Source organism: Neoarius graeffei, chromosome 3, assembly GCF_027579695.1.
Source record: "Neoarius graeffei isolate fNeoGra1 chromosome 3, fNeoGra1.pri, whole genome shotgun sequence".
Taxonomy (NCBI): domain Eukaryota; kingdom Metazoa; phylum Chordata; class Actinopteri; order Siluriformes; family Ariidae; genus Neoarius; species Neoarius graeffei.
Window position 1 is genome coordinate 48309221 of NC_083571.1, and position 15727 is coordinate 48324947.

Here is a 15727-nt window from a genome sequence, read left to right on the forward strand (position 1 = left end):
GTGGGCGGCACGGTGGTGTAGTGGTTAGCGCTGTTGCCTCACAGCAAGAAGGTTCTGGGTTTGAGCCCAGCGGCCGGCGAGGGCCTTTCTGTGTGGAGTTTGCATGTTCTCCCCGTGTCTGTGTGGGTTTCCTCCGGGTGCTCCGGTTTCCCCCACAGTCCAAAGACATGCAGGTTAGGCTAATTGGTGGCTCTAAATTGACCATAGGTGTGAATGGTTGTTCGTCTCAGCCCTGTGATGACCTGGCGACTTGTCCAGGGTGTACCCTGCCTCTCGCCCATAGTCAGCTGGGATAGGCTCCAGCTTGCCCGCGACCCTGCACAGGATAAGTGGTTACAGATAATGGATGGATGGATGGATGGATGGATGTTGTAAGTGCTAGGACACCTTCATAAAAGGCTACCCAGCTTTTTTCAGTAGTATGAGCACATAAAGTTTCATTGATATAGCTTATGTAGTTTCTGACAAAACTTGTCCGCTTGTACAAAGTCCAATAACAAAAATCAAGGGCCATAACTGAAAATTATTTTCGAACTCAACTTGCATCTTGAATAGTAATATGATCACGCAAAGTTTCATTGATGTAGCTTATGTAGTTTCTAAGAAAACTTGTCCAGATTGAAACGGACGGATGGACTCCATTCCTATATCCCCCTGCGCACTTCGTGGCGGGGGTATAATAAGTGCCCCTTATAACTTAGCTCTATCTAACGAGCAGCTATAAACTGAAAGTAGTAGCCAACATTTAGTCAGTCAGTGCGTTTACATGCACATCCAAATCGAGCTACTGTCGGTAATCGAGCTAAGGGTCCCAGCAGGGGTGCCAGAGAAATCCAATCCTACATGCACACAAGGAAATCGAGCTATTGTGTGAGGTACATTGTGCACCCGAGCCACAGGTGGCGCTACACGCCCCATCGTGTTGGTACACTTCCGGTTGTCGTCATGAAGAAGAGCTATTCAAGAGTATAAACAAAGTTATCAGCAGTGTTGCCAGATACTGCTGACGTTTTCCAGCCCAAAACATGTTCAAATCCGCCAAAATGCACTTAAAACTGCCCAATCTGGCAACACTGGCAGTTCCGTGTTCACAAGTTCCGTGTTCAAGCTGTTAGGCTTGCTCTAACAGACTGTATGGCTACAAACTGTCCAGCGCAGACCACTGTTTTGTAAGACAACTTATTTTGCACAATTGTATATTTTTCTAATGTCCATTTTTTGCTTACAAAAAAATATTTTTTTTTTCTTACAATTTAACTTATGTCTTAATAAACATACAAAAAGTTCAGTTGTTTTGTTTTTATTGACATTCTTCAGATGTTGGACATATACATATATACACACACACACACACACACACACACACACACACACACACACAAATACAATGACTTGTTTATGTACACAATTCACAGCTATGCAACAGCTGTACAGATGTATTTGGTGATACAGTAAGTGAGCTAAATTTTAACAGTGCAAACAATACCACAAAAAGAAAAGATTCATGCCGTTGTCATGATTTGTTGTCATGCCAACCGAGGCTGTTGTGTTTCCCGCTTGTGGTCTCGTCACTCGTCACTTCCGGAAGGGGCAGCGCTGAAGTAAGTAGCTCGACTACGTAGCTCGATAGGGTTTACATGCACTAAGTAGCTCGGCAGAAATCGCATAATCTAGGTCGTGTAGCTCGATTATGAGAAATCAAGTTCGGTTCGATTTCAGCCTAGCTAAGGTGTTTCCATGGCATTTAGAACTTCGATTTCAGTCGAGCAACGGCAGAAATTCGATTTTCTCTATGTGCATGTAAACGCACTGAGTGACTAGTTAGCTGTTACCTAGCTATTACAGAAGACAGGCCTTCACTTAGCAATCAGTTCAGAGCAAGGAGTGAAGTTCCAGGTACAGGGCGGGGGGGCATTTTAACCAATTTGCCAAAAAAGGGAATCACAATACAGTACTGAGATGGTAATCTTGCACTAAAGAAATGTCATGATTTGATTTAGTCTCATCTCATCTCATTATCTCTAGCCGCTTTATCCTTCTACAGGGTCGCAGGCAAGCTGGAGCCTATCCCAGCTGACTACGGGCGAAAGGTGGGGTACACCCTGGACAAGTCGCCAGGTCATCACAGGGCTGACACATAGACACAGACAACCATTCACACTCACATTCACACCTACGGTCAATTTAGAGTCACCAGTTAACCTAACCTGCATGTCTTTGGACTGTGGGGGAAACCGGAGCACCCGGAGGAAACCCACGCGGACACGGGGAGAACATGCAAACTCCACACAGAAAGGCCCCCGCCGGCCCCGGGGCTCGAACCCAAGACCTTCTTGCTGTGAGGCAACAGCGCTAACCACTACACCACCGTGCCGCCCCGATTTGATTTAGTCTTGTAGCTTAAGACTATATACATGTCATGGCTTCTGTAAACTCTGGTGCTGATGTTATGGATTAGATAGAACAGTGGAGCCGAGTAAAAATAAATATGAATTCGGCTTATGCTTTTCTTCTGAGATGCCCTCAGCAACCAAGTTATTCGGAACCCCATTCCAAAACTAGGTGTGTTCAGATGTACTTTTCTGCTCACAACTGCTGTAAAGAGTTGTTATTTGAGTTACTATTGCCTTCTTATCAGTCCATTCCAGGGCTCACACAGAGAGACAGACAGCCATTCACACTCGCATTCACACCTACAATAGGGATGATGATGATGATTTTGTGCGATCACGGAAAAAAGCACGGAAATCGCGGAATCGCTTGTCCGAAACGGAACAGCCATTTTGAAACGGAAAACGGGTTTTTGTTGGCATCCAGCTTCGAAACCTAAGAAATTCAATCCACGCAGCTATACAGTGAGGTTTTTTTTTTCTCAAAAATAAATAGAATCTCTGTGTAAACCAGGTTGTCAACAAACTATCAGCATCCCACTATGTTGTACATGACTCAAGGGCTTATGATTAGTGTGCACGCTGATGAGATAAAAAGCACATCCGGGGATTATACGCAGGAACGCCTCACCCCGGAAAATACAAAGCAGCTCACAATGCTGAGGCTTGGTTTGGGTGAATCCTGTTGAAGCGGTCTTCCGTCTGTTTCTCCATCAGTTATCAGTTTGTGGGTGGGTTGCACTTAAGACGCTCTTAAGCAACAAACGTTGTCTCCGTACATGGTTTTCCCAAACTCGCTCGTAAGAAGGAGTCTTAAGAACAACTTTGCTAAGAGCTTCTTTACAGCGCACGCCCTCGATATAGGCATTAGTAGTTACTAAAGACGTTCATACTGTTGTTGATAAAGACATTCGTAGTTGCTAGATCCAGTCGATGAGATCACATGGCATTTGTTTTTAACCAAAAACCAATGAAATATAAAGTGCTTAAAATATGTTAATGTACTGTATCATCGTTAAGCATTCCATATATAATATGGTAATGAATAATTAAAACTATTTTACATTTTTGGACTATAGCTTTTTTTTTTTTTTATTCCAAGCATTTTTTTTAATTAAACAAACATTCACATGAAAAAATGAGCAAATGATAAGCTGAATAATTAAGTCAATGTTTACCCCGTGCCCGCTCATTTCACTGTTACCCAATCATGCAGTCATGATTATTTCAGCTGTTATCCACAATGCCAAGTTGACAATGTTCTCCCTTAATATAAAGGAATTGGCACAATCACAGAACGGAACTGGTAATTTTCTGAAACAGAAAATCATCCTGGGCTGCACGGTGGTGTAGTGGTTAGCGCTGTCGCCTCACAGCAAGAAGGTCCGGGTTCGAGCCCTGTGGCCAGCGAGGGCCTTTCTGTGCGGAGTTTGCATGTTCTCCCCGTGTCCGTGTGGGTTTCCTCCGGGTGCTCCGGTTTCCCCAACAGTCCAAAGACATGCAGGTTAGGTTAACTGGTGACTTTAAATTGACCGTAGGTGTGAATGTGAGTGTGAATGGTTGTCTGTGTCTATGTGTCAGCCCTGTGATGACCTGGCGACTTGTCCAGGGTGTACCCCGCCTTTCGCCCGTAGTCAGCTGGGATAGGCTCCAGCTTGCCTGTGACCCTGTAGAACAGGATAAAGCGGCTAGAGATGATGAGATGAGATGAGAAAATCATCCCTAGTATGGGCAATTTAGAGTAGCCAACTGACCTAATCTGTGGGAGGAAACCAGAGCACGCAGAGGAAACCGGCAGGTCTGAACCCAGAACCTGCTTGCTGTGAGGCAATAGCGCTAACGACTGAACTGCTCTGACCTTTCTCCTCAATAGGATCTTTACACTCACAGAACTGCCATGCACTGGTTAGTTTTTTTTTTTTTGTATTTCATACCATTCTGTGTACTCTAGAGACTGTTATCTGTGAAAATCCCGGGAAATCAGCAGTTTCTGAAACACTCAACCCATCCTCTCTGGCACCAACAACCATTCCATGGTCAAAGTCACTTGGGTAACTTTTCCCCTGATTCTGATGTTTGGTCATAACATTAACTTAAAGCAGATACGCAGAACCTTTATTTTTAAATACATTTCTGAGTGGATAGTATCTCCACCCTTGACTCTTGTATGCTGCATAAATGGGAATAAAAAAATGTATTTCTGAGAGTTAAAATTGACCGCTAATTTGGCATTCGAGCTTCCCCGCTGAGCCAGCCAGCCCTGAGTGCATGACGTCACAGCGTTAACCGGTTTTAAGGCCGAGGCCTTTGACAGCTATAGACCAAAGTCATATAAATAAAAATTTATGGTGAAGGTAAGGAATACCGTTACTGACTTGCTCAACTAAGACTGATTTGACTTCATTGAATGTGGGTTGACTCTCATTAAAACAGGATGGGTGTTATAACTTATGCAACATACATGTATATGCATGCATTTTCACTGATAAAACGTAAAAGGCTAATTAAATAATCAGATGAACTGAGACAATCACATTCTGAAGCAAATTAAATAATCTTATACCGCTAACTTAAACACACAATACAAGTTACATGGATTAATCTAAATGCAGGTAAACAACGTGGTGTTTTTGTTGTTTTATATCCAAATGAGAGTCGGAGCTTACCCATCTGTGTTCTCACTTCTTGAAGGCCGATCTCGTGGCTGATTGTTTTGAAATAATCTGACTTTCAGTTGTTCATTCAGTTCTCTGTTCATTCACTTCTTCCATGTAAGGGAGAGATGGCAGCAATATCCAGTTTAGAAATCAGACGGCTGCTCCACTCATTCTCCATTTTCTCCATACTGAGTACTCCGCCATTACTGCTCAGCTCAGGCAATTACTAAAACCCGGGATGGAACAGAACGTCACCAGTTTTAGCAACAACCGCGGGGAGTTCACTGCCCGAGCGATAGGTCACATTCTGTTCCATCCCGGGTTTTACCAACAACCCCCAGCTCACACTCCAGGAGAACTGGTGCAACTGAACTTACTTTCCTTTTAAAAAATAAATAAAACAAATGCTTTCTTTTCTTGTAGTTTTCTTTAATTGTTGGTACTGCACCCTCTTTCAACACGGGCTTATAGCCAACGCTCCTCAACAGATCAGAGGTTTCATACGAGTCTTCAGTAAAATGTGCAGAGCAGAGGAGAGACCACTTCATAGGCGCCCAATGTGCCCGTGAACTTCTTGCAAAACGCGTCCAAATCTTTGCAGTTTGAACATTCTTGGGCCATGAATGCACCGTAAATCCACCTTCTGTCGTGTTGCTGGCACGTCTACGTGGCATGGCGATAAATTAGCTCAAAATGGAGGATCGGAGTTGCAGTCAGCTCTGTGTTTTAGTATAGCGGAAATGGCGATGAGACCGATAGACTTCCTGCTGTGACGTTACGGACGTCAAGGTCATTCACTCAGACCGCTACCTATATGAATCACTTTAATCGTAAAAATTACTATATTAGATTCATTGTTAGCGCTTAAAACTATTCCTGTGCCATTCTTGAGGTCTCAAGGCATTTATAAACGAAAGTGAAGCCATGGCTCTGCGTATATGCTTTAAGCTTTTGACCTGAAGTAGTAGTGTTGTTGTTGAGCTGCTGCATCATTGAATGAGTACGCAGATGCACAAGGGTTTCTAATAAATTGGTCAGTGAATGCACGCTAGAGGAGGTGGTCAGTGGTCTCAAAATTTGTTGTGGTTTCATGGGGTGGCCTGGATGGACGTAAAACTCCCGGCCTGAATTTTTGTCCCAGTCTGGCCCAGATGACCTCCGATGGAGAGATAAGTAATTAATCTAACAACCTACTGAATCCAAATCAAAGTCGCGATGGTGTTCAGCCAGATTTCTCACCAGGGTGCTTGTGTCGTTGGCTGGTATTTTTTTTTTTTTTTTTTTACTTTTTTTTTAATTCAGAAAAAAAGTTTTTAAGCCCTGTACCAGCTATTTCGAGGAACCGTGAGTCTTGCTCATCTGAATGCAGCATTGATGATGACTAATGTTCTAGAATTGGACCGTTGTAGTATTGCGAAAGCATCAAATGTGTGCTGCCTTGTGCACCTGATATTAGCCCACAGGTTCTGTAGCCAAGAGTTTCTGATTTTCACAACACCCTCCAATAATATGTGTGATATTTGTGATGAATGTTGATGTATTAAATCTCCTTCTAATAAGATCTTGCAAACCCAGCTGTCCGTCATCCATTTGTGAACGTCTTGCCGTTTCTTCCAGAAAATGTGCTGATGAATGTGCAGGCTTTGTGTTTTGAAAGTGTAATAAAAGTAAAAATTCAGCCTCGTTGATTTTGCAAGGGTGCTATAGTGCTCTGTTTTTGCTGCTGTAAGATTATCTACAACTAGTATTTTTTTTTTTCATGGAAATAGTAATGCTGTTATTAAAACATGTCCAAAATGAGGACATGCTCAAGCAAGAAAGAGAACTAAAGATAGAAGGGGAGGGAGGGGCTGATGTGGGAGACGATAGAGCACTGAAAGGACAAGAAAGTGTACCAGGCGAGTTGTTTGTCGCTTTTCATCTCGAGCTCATTTGGGCATTTTTGTGTCTGAGAGACCGAGAGCGAGCGAGTGAGTCTGTTGCTTATCGTTCTGTGCGAGCAGCCGTGTGTAACCTGTTCCTGTTCCATTTGAACAGCATCAGCTGTCACCCTGTTACGAGACACTCGATCATGCGGCCTTCACCTCAAAGCCCCGGAGTGTGTCTGTTCATGTGTTTGTCTGTATCTGTGCGCCTATGCATGTAAGTAAGTACAGGGTGCGAAGTAGGCTGTTTTTCAGACCTGTCACATAACGGCAGCATGTTCTCACATTCCCCATTTTAGTTCTGGCATTTACATACAACGTATTCTTAACATACACAGAACATGCTGCTCACATCCATGAAGTTGGCACCACATATAACAAGGAACTGACTACAGCTTGTACAACATTCAGAATAACTTTCACAAATGCAATTTTCAATGCAAATCTATGACCAGGTGTAACATCACAGTGCATTTACAGCTAAATTCAACTAAGGACTAGTCAATGTGAGGGTAAATGCAAGAGTAAAACTACTGAGAGTAAATCTTCTGAATGTGAGGGAAAAGTTTTGAGTATAACAGTAAATCTACTGAATGTGAGAGAAAAAGGTACTGAATGAGATTAAAACTACTGAATGTGAGGAAAAAAGGTACTGAACAAGATTACAACTACTGAATATAAGCGAAAAAGGTACTGAATGTGAGAGAAAAAGGTACTGAATGTGAGATTGAAGGTACTGAATGTGAGAGAAAAAGATACTGAATGTGAGACTAAAACTACTGAATGTGAGAGAAAAAGGTACTGAATGTGAGATTAAAACTACTGAATGTGAGATTGAAGGTACTGAATGTGAGAGAAAAAGTACTGAATGTGAGAGAAAAGGGTACTGAATGTGAGACTAAAACTACTGAATGTGAGAGAAAAGGTACTGAATGTGAGATTAAAACTACTGAATGTGAGAAAAAAGGTACTGAATGTGAGAGAAAAAGGTGCTGAATGAGATAAAAACTACTGAATGTAAGAGAAAAAGATACTGAATGTGAGTTTAAAGGTACTGAATGTGAGAGTAAAATATACTGAATGTGAGAGAAAAAGGTACTGAATGTGAGAGAAAAATATACTGAATGTGAGAGAAAAAGGTACTGAAAGTGAGAGAAAAAGGTACTGAATGTGAGATGAAAACTACTGAATGTGAGAGAAAAAGGTACTGAATGTGAGGTTGAAGGTACTGAATGTGAGATTAAAACTACTGAATGTGAGAGAAAAAGGTGCTGAATGAGATTAAAACTACTGAATATAAGAGAAAAAAATACTGAATGTGAGATTAAAACTACTGAATGTGAGAGAAAAAGGTACTGAATGTGAGATTAAAACTACTGAATGTGAGAGTAAAAGGTACTGAATGTGAGAGTAAAACTACTGAATGTGAGAGTAAAAGGTACTGAATGGGAGATTGAAGGTACTGAATGTGAGAGTAAAACTACTGAATGTGAGAGAAAAAGGTACTGAATGTGAGAGGAAAAAGATACGGAATGTGAGAGTAAAACTACTGAATGTGAGATTAAAACTACTGAATGTGAGAGAAAAAAAAACTGAATGTGAGAGTAAAAGGTACTGAATGTGAGATTGAAGGTACTGAATGTGAAAGTAAAACTACTCAATGTGAGATTGAAGGTACTGAATGTGAGAGAAAAAGATACGGAATGTGAGAGTAAAACTACTGAATGTGAGATTAAAACTACTGAATGTGAGAGAAAAAAACTGAATGTGAGAGTAAAAGGTACTGAATGTGAGAGGAAAACTACTGAATGTGAGAGTAAAACTACTGAATGTGAGATTGAAGGTACTGAATGTGAGAGGAAAAAGATACGGAATGTGAGAGTAAAACTACTGAATGTGAGATTAAAACTACTGAATGTGAGAGAAAAAAAACTGAATGTGAGAGTAAAAGGTACTGAATGTGAGAGTAAAAGGTACTGAATGTGAGATTGAAGGTACTGAATGTGAGAGTAAAACTACTGAATGTGAGATTGAAGGTACTGAATGTGAGAGAAAAAGATATGGAATGTGAGAGTAAAACTACTGAATGTGAGAGAAAAAAACTGAATGTGAGAGTAAAAGGTACTGAATGTGAGAGTAAAATGTACTGAATGTGAGACTAAAACGTACTGAATGTGAGACTAAAACTACTGAATGTGAGAGAAAAAGATACTGATTGCAAGATGAAAATTACTGAATGTGAGATTAAAACTAATAAATGTGAGAGAAAAAGGTACTGAATGTGAGACTAAAACTACTGAATGTGAGATGAAAATTACTGAATGCCAGAGAAAGCTACTTAAATGTGAGATTAAAACTACTGAATGTGAGAGTAAAAGGTATTAAATGTGAGATTAAAACTACTGAATGCGAGGGTAAAAGGTGCTGAATGCAAGCGAAAAACTAGTGTGAATCAAACTAGTGAATGTGAGATGAAAACTGCTGAGTCCAAGAGTAAACTACTGAATGACCATAAAACTACTGAATGTGGTGGTTAAATTAATGAATGTGAAAGTAAAACTTTGTGTCTGAGAATAAAACTAGAGTCTGAAAGTAAACTATTGAGTGAGTAAAGCTACTGAATGTGAGGATAAAAATTTGAAAGTGATGGTAAAATTACTGAATGTGAAAAAAAAAAAAACCTCGGGAATGTGGGAGTAAAACAAGTGAATGAGAATAAAACTACCGAATGTGAGGGGTAAACCTGCTGAATTTGATGGGTAGTAAATACAGTGGATATAAAAATGTACACACCCTGTTAAAATGATAGATTTTTCTGATGTAAAAAAAAAAAGAGACCACAATAAATAATTTCAAAACTTTTCCCACCTTTAATGTGACCTATAACCTGTACAATTCAATTGAAAAACAAACAAATCTGTTCAGGGGAAAAACATAAAACACGTACAATAAGCTAGTTGCATAAGTGTGCACACCCTTAAACTAATACTTTGCTGAAGCACCTTTTGATTTAATTACAGCATTCAGTCTTTTTGGGTCGGAGTCTATCAGCCTGCCACATCTAGACTTGGCAATATTTGCCCACTCTTCCTTGCAAAAATGCTCCAAATCTGTCAGATTGCGAGGCATCTCTTGTGCACAGCCCTCTTCAGGTCACCCCACAGATTTTCAGTTGGATTTAGGTCTGGGCTCTGGCTGGGCCATTCCAAAACTTTTTAGGGGTCATTGTCATACTGAAAGATGAAATTCCTCTTTATGTTCAGCTTTCTAGCAGACACCTGAAGGTTTTGGGCCAAAATTGACTGGTATTTAGAACTGTTCATAATTCCCTCCACCTTGACTAAAGCCCCTGTTCCAGCTGAAGAAAAACAACCCCAAAACATGATGCTGCCACCACCATGCTTCACCGTGGGTATGGTGTTCTTTTGGTGATGCGCAGTGTTGTTTTTGCACCAAACGTACCTTTTGGAATTGTGTCTAAAAAGTTCAACCTTGGTTTCATCAGACCATAACACATTTTCCCACATGCTTTTGGGAGAGTTGATGTATTTTTTTTGCAAAATTTAGCCAGGCCTGGATGTTTTTCTTTGAACCTACCTTATAGTCCAGACATATGGAGAATACGGGAGATTGTTGTCGCATGTAGTACACAACCAGTACTTGCCAGAAATTCCTGCAGCTCCTTCAGTGTTGCTGTAGGCCTCTTGGCAGCCTCCCTGGCCAGTTGTCTTTTTGTCTTTTCATCAATTTTTGAGGGATGTCCAGTTCTCAGTAATGTCACTGTGGTCCCATATTTTCTCCACTTTTTGATGACTGTCTTCACTATGCTCCATGGTATATCTAATGCCGTGGAAATTTTTTTGTACCCTTCTCCTGACTGATACCTTTCAACAATGAGATCCCTTGAACCCTGGCTTTTCCTGGAGGATGCAACTGAGTAAATGTCTGAACTTTACTTGGGGTTAATCAGAGTTATTTTAATTGATGGTAGATGTGAACCCAAAAAGACTGAATGCTGTAATTAAATCAAAAGGTGCTTCAAAAAAGTATTAGTTTAAGGGTGTGCACACTTATGCAACCAGCTTATTGTACGTTTTTTATTTTATGTTTTTCCCCCTCACATATTTCTTTGTTTTTCAGTTGAATTGTACAGGTTATAGGTCACATTAAAGGTGGGAAAAGTTTTGAAATAATTTATCCTTTTTTTTAACATCAGAAAAAACGATCATATTAACAGGGTGTGTAAACTTTTTATATCCACTGTATAAGATGTATGCAAATGATATATAAGTGATTTCAGGTTAATTGTGTTAGTAGTAGGTGTGTGTGTGTGTGTGTGTGTGTGTGTGTGTGTGTGTGTGTGTGTGTGTGAGATTTCTATTTCAGGACCTGCAACATCACTCGCGTGTTTTGTTGGCATGCTGTGCTAGTTGTGTCTGGCTGCTTGTAGTCGGCATTGATTTGTCCTTTTGTCCTGTAGAGAACAGTCGATTTCTTTATTTACACATCAAATGGTGCAGTGCAGGGAACTTTTTTTTTCTTTTTAACTTTGACCTATATGACTTATTTGCGTCCCTTTTATAACTTGCCATATAACGTCATGAAAATGTAAATGTGGCCCCAAATTTGCATGTTGTATCTTCAGCAGTTGGAGGCAAACAGTCTGTTTGTTTGGAAAAAATTCCGATGGACATAAATGTGTGCGAGTGAGTATGAATACAGATTTGTTTATCCTATTAATTAGATCTTTCTTCTCTATCTCTTTGTCTCTTTACTCTTTCAGGGTTTCCCCCCCACCACCACCAATCTCTGCAGTGACAGACGCTTCCTTCTGTTCAGTTTAACTGGTATTACGCGCTCTAAAAGATACTGTCTCAGACAGAGAGGGAGAGACCGGGAAAGAGAGAGATGAAGAGAGATTAGGAAAAGAGATTGAAGTTATCTAAAGGATTAGGTACAGTATAATGCTGCTGCTTTATTGTTTGTGTGCAAGATGTTTTCAGTACTGTCATCAGCCCTTAGATCTCTGCCTGCAAAGACATGTACATGCACACATCCGTCTGGCTTTGACTGTCTTCATTGAGGCTTTCTGTATTGTAACCAGTAGGACGTTGTGGTCAGTATACCGTAGTCATGTATGTGCTGACATTTGATCAAGCAGCAACAGATGGTGTTTCGTAACAGGCCCGAGCTAATGGTGAGCGAAGATGCTGCTATGTAGCATCATCTAACAGTCCTGAAGAACTTTTAATAATAGTAATAGCTGAAAGAACCGGCTGTGATGACACGGATGTTATGATTTAATCCTTTTTGTGCGATGGAAATTTTCATTTTTTGCATTTTTAGTTCATCCTGTAGTTATAGCATCACCTAGTGGTGAAACAACACCACCTTACGTGGTGAGCTTTAGGATGTGGTCTTAACCCCAACCACCAGGTCTGGCATCAACACGCAAAAGCGTGGCTGAGATACAGGTTTTCACGTTTGCCGTCTTTGTTGTCAACTGCATTACAGTGGCGGCTGGTAGTTTTTCAAACAGGGGAGGCTGGTCGGTTACGATATTTCCAGATTTTAAAAGAAAAAACACATCAATTTTGCCCATACTCTTGCCTCTGATCTGGCTGATTGTTGGCAGGGTCACAAACTGTGAAATAACAGGTTCTTTTGGCCCATTAGCCTACTGTCCAATATACATGATGGTGGTGTTGGGGGGGGGTATATTTTAACATTTTATATTTTAAAATTGTGGCATGTTGTTTAAAAATTGATCATTATTGAAAGCAGCTCTTTGTCAGGAACCTCAGCAGTAACAGCAGAGTGTTCTGGAATAGGCACAAGCACTGACCTTGGGGAGCCAAACACAGAGCTGGGTGCCACACATTTCATTCAATGACACTTTCCCTATATTTTACTTATTTTGACTGAGAAATGTTTTATTGACAATTCTGATAACCCTTCACTTTTAATCCAGGTCTGTAGTGTGAAATGTTCTCGGCTGTGTTTTTGTTTAAAAATGTTTTCCAAATTGTAGCTGTGTTTAATTCATATCCAGAGAAATATATATTCCAATATAATATACTCAGCATAAACATTTTAAATAGATTCTATATTTTTGGTCCATCCATGACATATTACTAAAGTAGCCTATTTACTGTTGTTGATGTGGGTCACTTGCTGTTAGCCAATTCACTTTCTTGTACCAGGAGAGCTGAAAGGAACGAGTATTATTCCCTACCTTTTTCACCAAGTCAGTTTGAGGCGTTGGTCTACCCTGCTCTTTAATTTTAATTTTTTCCTCGAAAGGAAGACTGGCAAATGGCTTCGCCAAAATTAAATCAGCAATGCTTGGCATCCGTGCGCAGCTTTCTTGCTAGCTGACTAGCCCCCTCAAGTTCAAGTTCAGTCACTCAAATAAACGAAATTTCTGGAACTAAGATAGCAAACTTGACAACAATATATTTACACTTTATTTACAATGAAAATATATACAAACTAAAAAAGCTGGTAGAAACCGTATGTAATGAATGAAATCGAAATGTAAGCTGATCTCTTACAATACACCACAGCACTTGCGAATCCGCATGGGACTGAACTGAAATTCACTGCTGCCTGTCTATATTTGAAACGAGCTGTCAATCAAAGAAAATATCCGGCCGCTTTCACCAATCACCAGTCTCCTCGCGGAAAGCTTTGCCATGTCCCTCCCACTGTGAGGCTCGGAGTCCGTGGGCGGGCATTTTCGCAGAATTTGTCCAAAAACCATCTTGCATTTTGATATTGAAAAGCGCATAGCTCCCAAATGCCATTGAAGTCCACTGAGGCTGGGAGTCCATGGGTGGGCGTTGTCGCAGTATTTGTCCAATAACCGTCTTGCATTTTGATATTGAAAGCGCATAGCTCCCAAATGCCATTGAAGTCCACTGAGGCTGGGAGTCCGTGGGTGGGTGTTTTCGCAGTACTTGTCCAATAACCGTCTTGCATTTTGATATTGAAAGCGCATAGCTCCCAAATGCCATTGAAGTCCACTGAGGCTGGGCTGCATCGCGCTGTCACGAGGGGGAAAAACTCACGCACACATTAGGCGAACTGGGGAAAGTTATAACGGAATGATTTCGCACTGTAGTTGGGTTGAGCACATATATTTCTATGATTCTGGATCTGAAATAGCATTGTTATAAGGTCGGCTATAACATAAGCCTAGCTCAATTCATCCTACACAATGTTCGTCATTTTTAGAGGAGGCTGAGCCTCCCTCGTTGTCTTAGAGCAATTGCCCGTGCTGCATTACTGGCAATTGGACCCCATTGCAAGACCACATTTGTCCGAGAAGTAGCTCACATATTTAGAAATGGAATATAGTATTCATAAGCATGTTTTCATTAGTGTAGGATTTACCTGTAACTACGAATCGTTGTTTTTGTAAGTTTAGAACGAGCTCTTCTTTTTATGGGGTGTTGGTCCACTTTTACGGAGCTGCCATGTTACGCTGCTACAGTAGCCCAGAACGGACAAACCTCTAGAGAGCGTCTGCAGTGATTTTACAGGTGGCAGCATGACTCTGAAAGGAAGCACTGTAAGAAAGACAAAGAAGTAGTAAGACAAGGAATCAGTGTTTTGCTTGTTTGAGAATTCAAATAAAAAAAAAAATGGAGGATCATACATAATTAATTAGCACGAGAAAAAGCAAGGGAGTGCGAATGTAACTATTGGAAGTACGCTACGGGCACCTTACGGCCACCATATGTTCTAATACACACATGGAAAGGGAAGGGCAATCAGTTGGTTGCAATCAACTGAATCCTACATAGTGGGCCTTTTTAAAATGGCAAACATTCCAGTATGGGAGACCTTGAAATGATCATAATTACCCAAGTACTGGAAATGAACCTAAGGAAACATTTTACAGTGTTTGATTCTGGAACAGATCATTCAAGTTATCGGGGAAATATTTATTTGGCCTATTGGTAGAGTTACAACGTTTTGCAGCCTTTAACTATGAAATAAATTGGATAGACCAGCTTCAAACAAATATTAGGCCTGCTGTTAAAATGCATACAATAATATTTTGACTATTATTTGGAGCGATAGAGCTTTTTATTCTTGAATTTTCCACCAATAGAGAATGCATTCGGGCCAATATGATATTTATAGGACTACTTTTTAAATTATTGAGTTTTGGATTAAACCCATTCAATTCAAATTGTATATTAACTAATAGCTATAGGAATGCAATAATTAATATAATAACTTGTATTAAGGAGGGGGGCATGCTGGGGGGGTGCTGTATATCTGTGCTTGGGCTACTACTACTACTACTAACGATGATGATAATAATACACTGCAACCCCGCTATACCATGTTCTTTTACTACAAACTTTCACATATAACAAACTAAGTTCATGTCCCCCACCTTTAATTACAATGAGTCGGAGTCTTCCAAAAAAAAAAAATTTCACCAAGCCATGCACTCCACTTCCCCCAGAAACAAACAATAAGTAATCAAGTTCGCAGTCAAGGATCAAGAACGGTGATCATTAACTTCAAAAAATCCCTTAAAAGGACTTTATTTTACGAGCTAAGAGCAGTTTTACTTGAGTCTTTACTCCATAAGCACTGTTGTCATGGCTACTTGTAAACGTAAGATACTCTCCGTCTGTCAGAAAATGCAGGCGATGGGTGGAGGCAATCACTGGAAGAGTTTTAATTAAAAATGCAGGCAAACGGATCAAAATCAGTGATTAAAAAAATCAGAGTC

General features: G+C 40.5%; 1 protein-coding gene across 3 annotated transcripts in view; it reads left to right on the forward strand.

Annotated features, from left to right (window-relative positions):
• ndrg2 (NDRG family member 2) overlaps positions 1-15727 on the forward strand; it is a 116897-nt gene that overhangs the window by 71199 nt on the left and 29971 nt on the right. The window contains exon 2 of one of the 3 annotated variants that reach the window (XM_060916924.1): positions 11756-11926. The exons of the other annotated variants lie outside the window; for them this stretch is intronic. The gene's annotated coding sequence lies outside the window, so the exon portion shown is untranslated. The remainder of the gene's footprint in view (positions 1-11755; positions 11927-15727) is intronic. 3 annotated transcript variants of the gene reach the window in all.